The sequence below is a fragment of the Leptopilina boulardi genome, unplaced genomic scaffold (genome assembly GCF_019393585.1).
Source record: "Leptopilina boulardi isolate dan_hultmark-lab unplaced genomic scaffold, ZJU_Lbou_2.1 LbouV2_292, whole genome shotgun sequence".
Classification (NCBI taxonomy): Eukaryota; Metazoa; Arthropoda; class Insecta; order Hymenoptera; family Figitidae; genus Leptopilina; species Leptopilina boulardi.
The window spans coordinates 1-11035 of record NW_026137854.1 but is presented as its reverse complement, the minus strand read 5'-3'; the positions used below and the strand labels follow the sequence as shown (position 1 = coordinate 11035).

General features: G+C 37.6%; 1 long non-coding RNA gene across 1 annotated transcript; it reads left to right on the top strand.

Annotated features, from left to right (window-relative positions):
• The first annotated feature begins 262 nt into the window (after positions 1–262).
• Positions 263–804, top strand: LOC127282251 (uncharacterized). Its single transcript, XR_007843178.1, has 3 exons — positions 263–348; positions 424–592; positions 697–804. It is a non-coding gene; the product is annotated as an uncharacterized LOC127282251 (long non-coding RNA).
• The last annotated feature ends 10231 nt before the right edge of the window (positions 805–11035 follow it).

The window sequence follows — 11035 nt, the reverse complement described above, 5'->3', positions numbered from 1 at the left end:
ATTAATGTGTTAAATAAGCCTACCAAATTTTATCCAAATCCATTAAAACCTGTTAAAGATATCGTGTTCACAAAAACGATCCACACACACACACATACACACACACACACACACACACACACATACACACACACACATACATACATCCGGACAATTGATCAGGATCTCATATAACATGTTTCTATATAGAGGAAAATTTGTTTTCACCATTTTTAAAAAGTTTATAAACGAAAGGACTACATAGCTTCCTCCACGAGGAAGCAAAAAGAAGGAAAGCAAAAGACTTTCAACGTTGCAGGTTATTTTGCAAGTTTTCCTTGTCTACGTGCGCCTCTTGGAGTAACATTGGTAAATATTTTTTTTAAATTTCTCTTGTAGTAAACAAATTTTAAAAAGTTAAACGTCTTATGTTCTTAATTTCAGCTTGAATTAGATTTTAAAGCATCATTTCCAGATGTTGTTGATTCCAGAGACGACTTATTTTCTGCCAAGTGGGATGACAATTGTTCGAAAATAATAAAAATTTGTGAAAATTCTAAAATTCCAGACGTAAAAAAATTCAATGATAAGTACGGAAAATTAATCAAAGAAGGTATAATTGACATTTATTTTAAAATTTTAAAATTTTTAATTTTATTTTTTTATAGAAATAAGCATGTTGACAAAATCTTCTATCATTTCATTTAATTTTATCAGGAACTCACAACAGTTTACTGGCGTTATTTTTGTTACCGCTGTATATAACGGTCAAAAAATCTTTAAAAAACGGAGAATCTGAAAACGTGGCAATAAAGAAAGATGATGTAGCCAATTCTTTCATTCTTCACATTGAGGTAAACACATTTTTTATTGATATGTACAAATTCTGAATTGTCACAAGCCTAAGAAAAGTCTTGAAAACCTCAGGGAAAAAAGTTTTTTGCCAGGAAAAGTTTTAAAACTGAAAAATCAGAAAAATTAAAAATTTGATTTATGTGTCAACCTTTATAATATATGTTTTGAATAAACAAAATTATATTTTATTTATATTACTTTAGGAATTAAAAGAACTCGATCAGAAGAAAGAAGATTTGGAAAAGTGGTTACAAGATTTGAATCAGCCTATTCTGCCGTACGTTATTGTTTGCGGAAAATTAGGAAACGCTTGTGCGTCGTACTTATTTCTGAATAATGAGAGATACTTTTATGAAGATCCCGTGGCTGCAATAAATGCTTGCTTGAAATGTTTAATGGCGTTGCGCACATGGCCAATTGTATGTGATTTCTTGTGGATGTTTTTTCAAAAATTTATGTACTCGTTACGTCCAGATAAATCATACACAGCCGTTAATAATTTGATTGTTAAATTACAAAAGCTATAAATTACCTGCGATTTGTAAAAAAACATTTAAATGGTAAGTGTTTATCCTATTTATTATATTGTTTTAAATGTTTATTCTCGTTGCGCACATGGCCATTTATATGTGACTTCGTATAGATACGTTTTTTCAAAAATGTATGTTTTCGTTACGTCCAAATAAAGCTTACTTAGTCGTTCCTGATCAGTCAGCTGTTAAATTTAAAAGCTTTAAATTATCTACGGTCTGCCAAAAACATTTAAATAATAAGCATTTATCGTCTTTATTATAATTTTATCGCATTGTAAATTTTAAAAATTTACCAAACATGGATTATTTATTCATTCTGAATCATATTATTACATTTATTTTAATATTGTATGGCAATCCAGCACTTCCAAGAAAAATCGTTCATATTGTGATAGATTTTATACATGACTTTATTACTACAGTTTACTTGCCATCTTTGAAAACAGATATATTAGAAGCTCTTAGAGATGAGAATATTTCAGACTTCTCCAAATGTAAACTAAATAAATGTTTCGAGAGACACAGTAAAATTTTTGATGCTGTTTCAACAGAACCAAAGCGATTTAATATTTTAAAAAAGAAAGGATATGTGGATCCTCTGGAATTTGATTTGGGATTCAAATTTAGCGAAAAAATTGTTGGAAATAATATCTTGTTGGTACCAAAAGCTATGAAAGGCATTTATGTTCCACTACGAAATTCACTTAAATTATTTTTAGAAATTCCTGGATTATTTGGTCAAATTTTGAACTATATGAAGCAGTTATCTACAGAGTCTTATATTATTACAAACATTATATAAAGCAACTTATGGTCTAAAATGTTTGGAGACATCTCCCCTGAAACAATAATATTGCCATTATTTATTTTTTATGATGACCTCGAAGTCGGAAATCCGTTGGGGAGTCATGCTGGGATTAACAAATTTGGTGCTGTACGCTTTGATTGGATGTCTACCGCCAAATATTGCATCAAGACTTACAAGTATTCTTTTTAGCACACTTGTATATGTTTCCGATAAAAAAAAGTAGTAATGAAAAAGTCTTCGCGAAACTTATTGAAGAGCTCAACTTCTTACGAAATCAAGGAATTCGAATAATTGCTGATGGTGTAGAGTATATCGTTAAATTTCAACTAACTCTCATTATAGGTGATAATTTAGGTTTGAACGGAATATTGGGATTCGTAGAATCGTTTAAGTCAATTTATTTTTCTCGAATTTGCAAAGCCGATGCGAACAAAGCTGCTGTAATGACTGAGGAAGACAAGTCCCTACTCAGAACCAAAGACAACTATACCAAAGATGTGAAAAAGAATGATTTCTCAAAAACCGGAATAAAAGAGAAATGCGTATTTCACAAGGTAATAAATTTTCACCTGAAACAAAATTTAATCGTCGATTTGATGCACGACATTTTAGAAGGAGTGTGTGTTTATGTAATGAGGTCTATCATATATACGTTTATCTTTGAAAATAAGTACTTTACTTTAGAATGCTTAAATAATAGGATTCAAAACTTTGATTTTGGGTTTACTGAAAGCGCCAACAAGCCACCAGTGATTCAACTAAACAGAATAAAAAAAAAGTTAAACTAGAAAATATCTGCATCTGAAATGTTGTACACTACCGTCCGAAATTGTGCGAACTCTGCTTTTTCAACAACTATAAAACTGTTCAAATCTCCAAAAATATTAAAACTAAAATTTTTTCCTCTTTATTTTATTAAAGTTAATAAAATTCTGAAAGAAATGACACCTTGACAAAGAGAATATGGTAATTTTTCAATTAGATATCTAAGAAAAACCCAATTTTCAATGTTTTTACTATTTTTTTTATTTCTCTGGCAAAAATTAATATTTTTAAACGTTCTTAGGCTCATTGAAATCGTATTTTGTTATGCAATTCAAATTATATAAAACAATTCATGTACACATTCTTCCCTAGCGTATGCAAACCGTGAAAGTTGGCTCATAAAATGTCAAAAAACTGTGATTAATATTTATATGACAAAAAATGATCAGTAAAATGTATAAATCTTAAATTTACTTACATAAATCAGAGAAGTTTAGAATGATATATTTACTTGATTTTTAAACATATTTTATTGTAGAATTAAATTTAAATTTTTTGACATTTTATGAGCCTACTTTCACGGTTTGCATACGCTAGGGAAGAATGTGTACATGAATTATTTTATATAATTTGAATTGCATAACAAAATACGATTTCAAGGAGCCTAAGAACGTTTAAAAATATTAATTTTTGCCAGAGAAATAAAAAAAATAGTAAAAACATTGAAAATTGGGTTTTTCTTAGATATCTAATTGAAAAATTAACATATTCTCTTTGTCAAGGTGTCATTTCTTTCAGAATTTTATTAGGTTTAATAAAATAAAGAGGAAAAAATTTCAGTTTTAATATTTTTGAAGATTTGAACAGTTTTATAGTTGTTGAAAAAGCAGAGTTCGCACAATTTCGGACGGTAGTGTATCTTGTGCGTTATTTTCGCTTAATAGTTGGAGACTTGATATTGGATAAAAAACACGGATCTTGGAAATTGTACCAATATTTACGTCAAATTATTGATAAAGTTACTTCTCCGCGAATAATACGAACAGATGCTTTGCAACTTAAGGAATTGGTGAAAAATTTGAACACTTTGTACATAAAACTGTATGGAAATTTGAAGTCCAAATTTAACAACCTTGTGCATTATCCAACTATTTTAATAGAGAACGGCCCATGCATAAACTTTTGGTGCATGCGATTTGAATCCTATCACCGGAAACTAAAAGCAACAGCGGTATCAACAAGTTCTTCAAAAAATTTGCTTCGCACCATTGCAACGAAGCAAGTTTTACAGATGTGCCACATAATTCACTCCCTAAAGATTGGAAATGATATTCAATTCGGTTCGCGTGAAACGTCTTCGGAAAATGATAATGAAAACGAATATTATAAAGAGGTAGAAATAAACGGTAATAAATTCAAAGTTGGAATGTATATAGTCACGGATTTAAGTCAAATCGAAAAAGAATTTGGTAAAATCACTAAAATTATAAATGTAAACAATGAACTGTTTTTTGAAGTTATTATTTTCCAGGAAATTACTTTTGATTTCAATTATCACGCGTATATCGTGAAACAGAATGGTACTGAAAGTAAATTATTTAAACCTGATGATTTGCCACATATTCCTCCAGTTCTATCCGTGCAGAAAGAAGGAACACATTTTATTGCTGTGCGATATGGCATGTAATAATTTTATTTAATTAAAATACTGCGCGAATAAGATTTTTTCAATGTTATACTTTGCTTCGTTAATATGATTATTAACTTTTGTAAGACAGTTGAAATAAAAAACAATTATTGTAAAAGTTAAAATCATATTTCATATATTGTAACCTAAATAAACTATTTTCATAAAAAATAAACGAAATCATTATTTATATAATTTTAAATTTCCACACCAAATAAATAAGATTTATAAGACTTTCTTTTTTTTCACCACCATATTTTTCTATAATTAATCACTCAATATATTCAATTGCAAATTAAGTAACAATATATTCATAAATGTATAAATTAAATAATTTTTGTTTTAATCGAAAAATTTTAATATTTGACTTAATTAAATTGAATTATTAATTTATAATAAATTGTTATAGTAATAAACGAATTATTGTTCAAAAATCTTTAACAGATGTTAATAATATTGTTTGTAAATTTATTGTTGAATAACGTTACATGTTAATTAAAAAAAAGCAAACAATATTTTTTAAATAATTTTTATCCTTAAATTGTTATATTAAATAAATTAATTTGCCATTAAAAATATTTTAATATTAATAAATTAATAAACTAACATGAATTTATAACATTAAATATTATTATTGTCAAAAATTTAATATTAAAATATACATTTATCATTTAGTTTTTTTATATATGCATAGCTTTAAATATTTATATTAATAAATTAATAAACTAACATAAATTTATGTTATTGAACTATTATTATTGTAAAAATGTAGTGTTGAAATATGCATTTATTTGTATAACATGATTTTTCATTTTTTTGCTGCGGGAGGTCAGAGCTCTCTCAAGTGAGAGGAGTCTACTCTCACAGAGCGAAGGGAGTTTTACCAAAACGGCGCAGCCTATACATTTCAAGTCAGAGAGCGTGTCGCTACTACAGCTGATAAAGCAGCGCTCTCACAAACTTTTCCGTGTAGCATAAACTTTGTCTCCAACTTGATAGCGTGGCTGAGTACGTGGACCGGCGTAACGTTGTTGGTATTGTTGCTGGTGATGTCTAGCTTGTTCCTCTCGAGGCGTCAGGAGGGCTGCTGCTACCTCCTGTTGATGTGCTGGATACATTTCGAATTCTCCGGGGCGTTTGATTTCTCTTCCGAGAAACAAATAACCGGGAGTGACACCTGTGGCGGCGTTCCTTCGTCGTCGTAGAGTGAATAATAAATTTGGTAATTGCTGACCCCAAATTTTCTGATTTCCCTCGAGAAAACCTTAGACATAGCCCTTTCTTGATTGCGCCGTTCAGTAGGATTCGCGCGAGGGTGGTATGTTGGAGTGGTCCACACAGTACACTTCCATGGCACGCGTTTAGCTAGGTGTTACTTCGAAATTGTGGTCCATTGTCGCTAAGAATGCGACGCGGGTAACATATCGAGAAAAGACTTCATCCTCCAGTTTCTTGGTGATGGTGGAAGCCTCTGAATTTCGAAGTGAAAACGCTTCTACCCATTTTGTGAAGAGGTCTGTAAGAACCAGGATGTAACGGTGGCTCTTTTGTGTCAGTGGATATGGTCCCATTAAGTCAAGGGCTAGTGCTTCCCAAGTCGTATATGCTGACCGAGGACGTTGACCAACGGCGTGCTGCCCATTAAGCGGCCTTTGGGAACTCGTAACTGCCACTTCCGTGTGTTAAGGGAGAGTCTCCATAAACTTTTGTCATCCAGAAGGTTGTTATGTAGGAACTCCTCTTCCAGGGAATTGGTGGCCCCGGATTGCTGCAAATTTAACCACTGCTCCATTTGTTGGGAGATTAATGGGTCCCTTTGTTGTTCCTCAGTGATTTCGTCAATTAGGGAGGCGTATAAATGGCGTTGATAATCGGCGTAGTTGTAGCTTGCGTTAAAGGGGAAGACATTCTTTCCAAATCCGGTTCGCCTGGGGCCGATTCCTGGGGATCAGGTTGTCTGGATAAAGCATCTGGTAGTTCGTTTTCATTACCTGGAACATGCTCGATACGAAAACTGAATTTACTTAGATAGATATGCCAACGAGTTAATTTAGCTTTGTTATCTTTCATTCGATTTAACCAGGTTAGGACCTTGCTATTGGTTCGTATGATGAATGGTCGATCCTCGAGGTATAAGTGATACTTTTTGATGGCCCATATAATGGCCAAACATTCTTGCTCGTTACAATGATAGAGTGCTTCGGTAGGGCTAAACTTAGCACTGGCGTAAGATATGACGTGACGTTTCCCGGCCTCGTCTTCTTGAAAAAGGACAGCTCCTATGCCCAGGGCGCTAGCGTCTGTCTGTAGGATGAATGTCCTATCTGGGTTCGGACGGCTGAGAGGTTTTGGGTTTCAGAAGGCTTCCTTTACAGCTTCGAATGCAGCTTGGTGTTCCCCTGTTCACTTGTATTGGTTCTTCAGGGAGAGAAGATTGGTTAAGGGTGCAGTCAACTCTGAATATCTAGGAATGTATTCCATAAGCCAGTTGCAGGTCCCAATGAAAGAGGAGAGTTCCTTTCTGTTCCGTGGGGGTGATGCATTCTGAATGGCGTCGATGTGACGTGGCTGAGCTTGGTTCCCCTCAGAAGTAACAATGTGACCCAGATAGGGTAATGCATCCTGCCCAAAACGTCATTTTTCAGGGGAACAAGTGAGTCCATAAGAGTGAAGTCGCTCTAGAAAAGGCCGTATATTTCCGGGACTCTGGAGTCAATTGGATCTGCCAATACCCGCTTTTTAGATCCAAAGTTGTGAAGATCGACGCCGTTCCCAAGTCCTTTAAGATTTCGTGGATTCTAGGGAGACATTGTGGAGCATCTTCTGTTTGTAGATTAACTCGTCGGTAATCAACACAAAAACGGAAATCTCCACCAGGTTTGGGAGCAACAACAATCGCTGAGCTATAGTCACATGTGGTGGGCTCGATTACATTATCGGCGAGCATCTTTTGATTTTGTCCATCAATGAATCTCTTCTTTGTGTCCGAGAATCGCCGAGGTGCGTCTCGGAATGGTCGGGGATTCTTGATCAGGATTTCGTGGAATATAGCTGGAGTTTGCCGAAGGGTCCCCTCTTTGTGGAAAACGGATTCATTTATTTCCCAGGTATAAACAATCGGTGAAATGTTAGTGGTGGACACGGTGGTCCTTCAACCAGGCACGGCCAAGAATGAGATCAGCCCGTAAATCTTCGCCAGCATAAAAATGACCAGGGTAACACTGTTCACCGAGCACCGGCGATAAGTCGATTGCTCCGTGCAACGACATGGAGGCCCCTTTTGCTGCTAGTTCGGCATGCGTAGGGCCTGGTTGAAGGCGGGCCCGTTCCCCTGCTGACAGGATAGATAATTTCACAAAGTTGTGAGAAGCGCAGGAGTCAATTTCGGCCATGACCTCCCGTCGTCCGAGGCGTACACGGGTTCGTGGCAGACCTTGTGCTGACGAATAGATTGAATTAATTATTGGTTGGCAGGTGGTGTGTTGGCTGTTCCGGCGAGTAGTTGGGCCGCCGGAGTGCGCCAGTTTTTCAACTGGCGTTTCGATCTTCGGGCTGAGAGAACAGGGCAGTCCTTATGGAAGTAGGTTGGCGTTTCGGAGCGCAGTCGGCTTCGTCTTGTTCCGCTTGTATGGCGGCTTCTAGGAGGTCTGTGTAGGTCTGCGGTGCTATTGGCCGTACGTGCCGTCTAAGTGTCGGCTTAATCGACTCGAGCAGTAGCGTCGTTAAATCGATGGACGGCATATCTACTTTCAGGCGCTTGGCCAAAAGAAATTTTTGCTGCAGGAAAACGGCCACGGGTTCTTTATCTCCTTATTTTGGGAGTAAAGAGAAGCCTGCAACCTCATAATAGCCGTTAATCAAGAGTACTTCTTTATAAACAAAGGTTTAAATTCTTCCCAAGAAAGAGACAAATCTTTGTAGATGGCCCACCATTTATGGGCCTCTCCACGGAGTCCTTTACCAACGAGCGGTGTTTTTTGGCTATCGGCAGTTCGACCTTGCGAAAAATACCGCTCGCAATTATCTATAAATTTGTTGGGATCTTCGTGGTCCAGACCGTTGAACTCATAGAAAGGAGGTGCAGGAGAATGAAATGCACGAATAAGGCCTAATAGTTTGTCTGCCGAGATATTAAACGGCAGGGTGCCCGGAAGTTGCGGACCCAAAGGGGCTGCAGGAGCGTTTTCTGACCCTGGAGCGTGCTTTTGCTGTAACTGCTCCCCATCGTCTAGTCCTCTTTGTTCGTCGGCCATGACGAGATCGTTGACAAATGCTGGTTCGTTGAGTATGTTGAGCGCCACCGGGTGTTGATTACCACTCCCGGAAGTGGTTGGATGTTCGGGAGACTCGTGAGCAGGCGATCCTTTGGCCCTGCCTAAGCCGTCCGAGCTAGAGTCTAAATTTGACCCTGTTACAGGAAACCCTGCCGATGGAGAGCTGTAAGTTGAAGGACTACTGTCAGTTGCCGTGGAGATCCTGGGCTGTGCTACGTTGCGTTGTTCCCCTGGAGGAGTACCATACAGTGCACCAAAGCGGCGCGACGCCAAATCTCGGAGATTGTGATGGCTTCCGCGCCCACTTACTGGCGTGCTGCAACCGGGATGACGTGGCCCATGAGACATCTCATATTAAGTGAGCTCGTTCCGATGTCAATCAGAACCCGAAAAAACGAATTTATTCGTGGCCTCACGTTGGGCGCCAATTTGATACCAATCACCGTAGGTGAAGGCAATAGGTTCAAAGGTTGGAGTGAACTATGGTGGAGAGTGTTTTGGTGGCCCTGAGAAGGGCCGACGACTGAAGTCGGTGCCCTGGAAAGCTAGACGTGTAACAGACGTACATTCAACAGACTCGTTAGAGCTACTCGATCCACCATGTAAGTCTGTTAAATGCACGCCTAAAAGTACACGTTTGAACACACGTCAATCCCCGGGATGGTCGTCTGACCATCGACGACTGCCTTTTTTACCAGAGCCCGACACTTCTGGATCCACTCCTGGTGTTGTCGAACTAGGGGATGAAAGCGGTGAAATTTTACTTCCCGTAGAGGCTGGCGGGTGGCGCAGGTAACCACAGCGAGATCCAGGTCCAACGTGAGGATGGTAGTCCGATTCTGGGTGCTTGTTACCGGGAATAGATTCCGTCGAGCCCGGCTAAATTTGGCCCGGAGGCGACGACGTAATCTGCACACATTGCGCAGTGGCACGGATCCTGGAGGCAGCGGAGCGTAGCGACCGGGTGGAGTGTCAGCCCGATGTTGAAGGCGTCGAGTTCCTTGTCGGCAACGTCCACCAGCGGTGATCCAATGGCAGTCACCTTACGGGATCCTGAGGGAGCAGTAGTACGTGGTAGAGGGGAAGCTTCGACGTCGTGGGGTTTCTGCCTGATGCCCCGAGCTGCGTCCTTTGCCAGCGGTGGTCCAGCCACGGCTTCCTCACGGCGCTGGCGATGAAGTCGGCGTTGGCGGGAGTTCTTGGCCATGCAGTGCCGATACTCTCTTACTCAGGGGTAATCTCTCTTTGGCACAGAAGGTCCCGGTGATGGGCCTTAGGTTGCCTGCGATCGATGTTCCCGAAGTGGCCCAGAAGGTCTGTGAAGCCTTAGGTTGCCGAGTGGTGGTACACTGCGAGACCAAGCCCGTATGTATTAGGTTCCCGAAAGAGCAAGAAAAGAAATTTCCACATAGGTTTGTCCTGAGAAGGGCAGATTGGTTTTAACAAAGTTGCCCTGAGAAGGGCAGATTAGAGGAGGCGATCTTCCAGGAAGGCAAAGAAAACAAGACGGTAATTTATGAAATTTTAGACAATATTACGTAAAACGACCTTTAATGACAGAAATTTATCTAATAAAGTAAAGTTGTTAAAGTTTCATGAAAATAAAATATTTTTTTCCATCTATAAATTTGTGAAAATAGTGGAAAAATTACCGGAAACATGGGAAATTTAAGAAAAGTAGTAATTCCAATGAACTTTGAATATTTTTAATTGAAATTTTTCTCAGAATCCTCACCCAGCGCGACCGGGTTCAGAGTTGCTGGGGCTCTATTTGACAATATAAAATAAAATAAAGATTTTAATTGCACGCGGACGCCAGTTAATTTATTCATTAAAATTAACAAAAGACTTAGATCACAGGGATGGAAGTTGGTGAACCCAAATACAAAATATAAAAATAAAATATTAAGCGACTTCCAGCAATATTAAATTTATTACAAAAGATAAAATAAAATGTACATTAATCACTTACTTGTATGATCAAATATGATCAAATATCGACTCTTTCCAATTTTCATTCAAACAATATATAATTTTGGTTAATGTTGATCCTCAAATTCAATATAATTTTAATATCCAAACGATCAATACAGACAATAGAATTTGGTATAGTTCAAATATTGAGTTCAAGTTT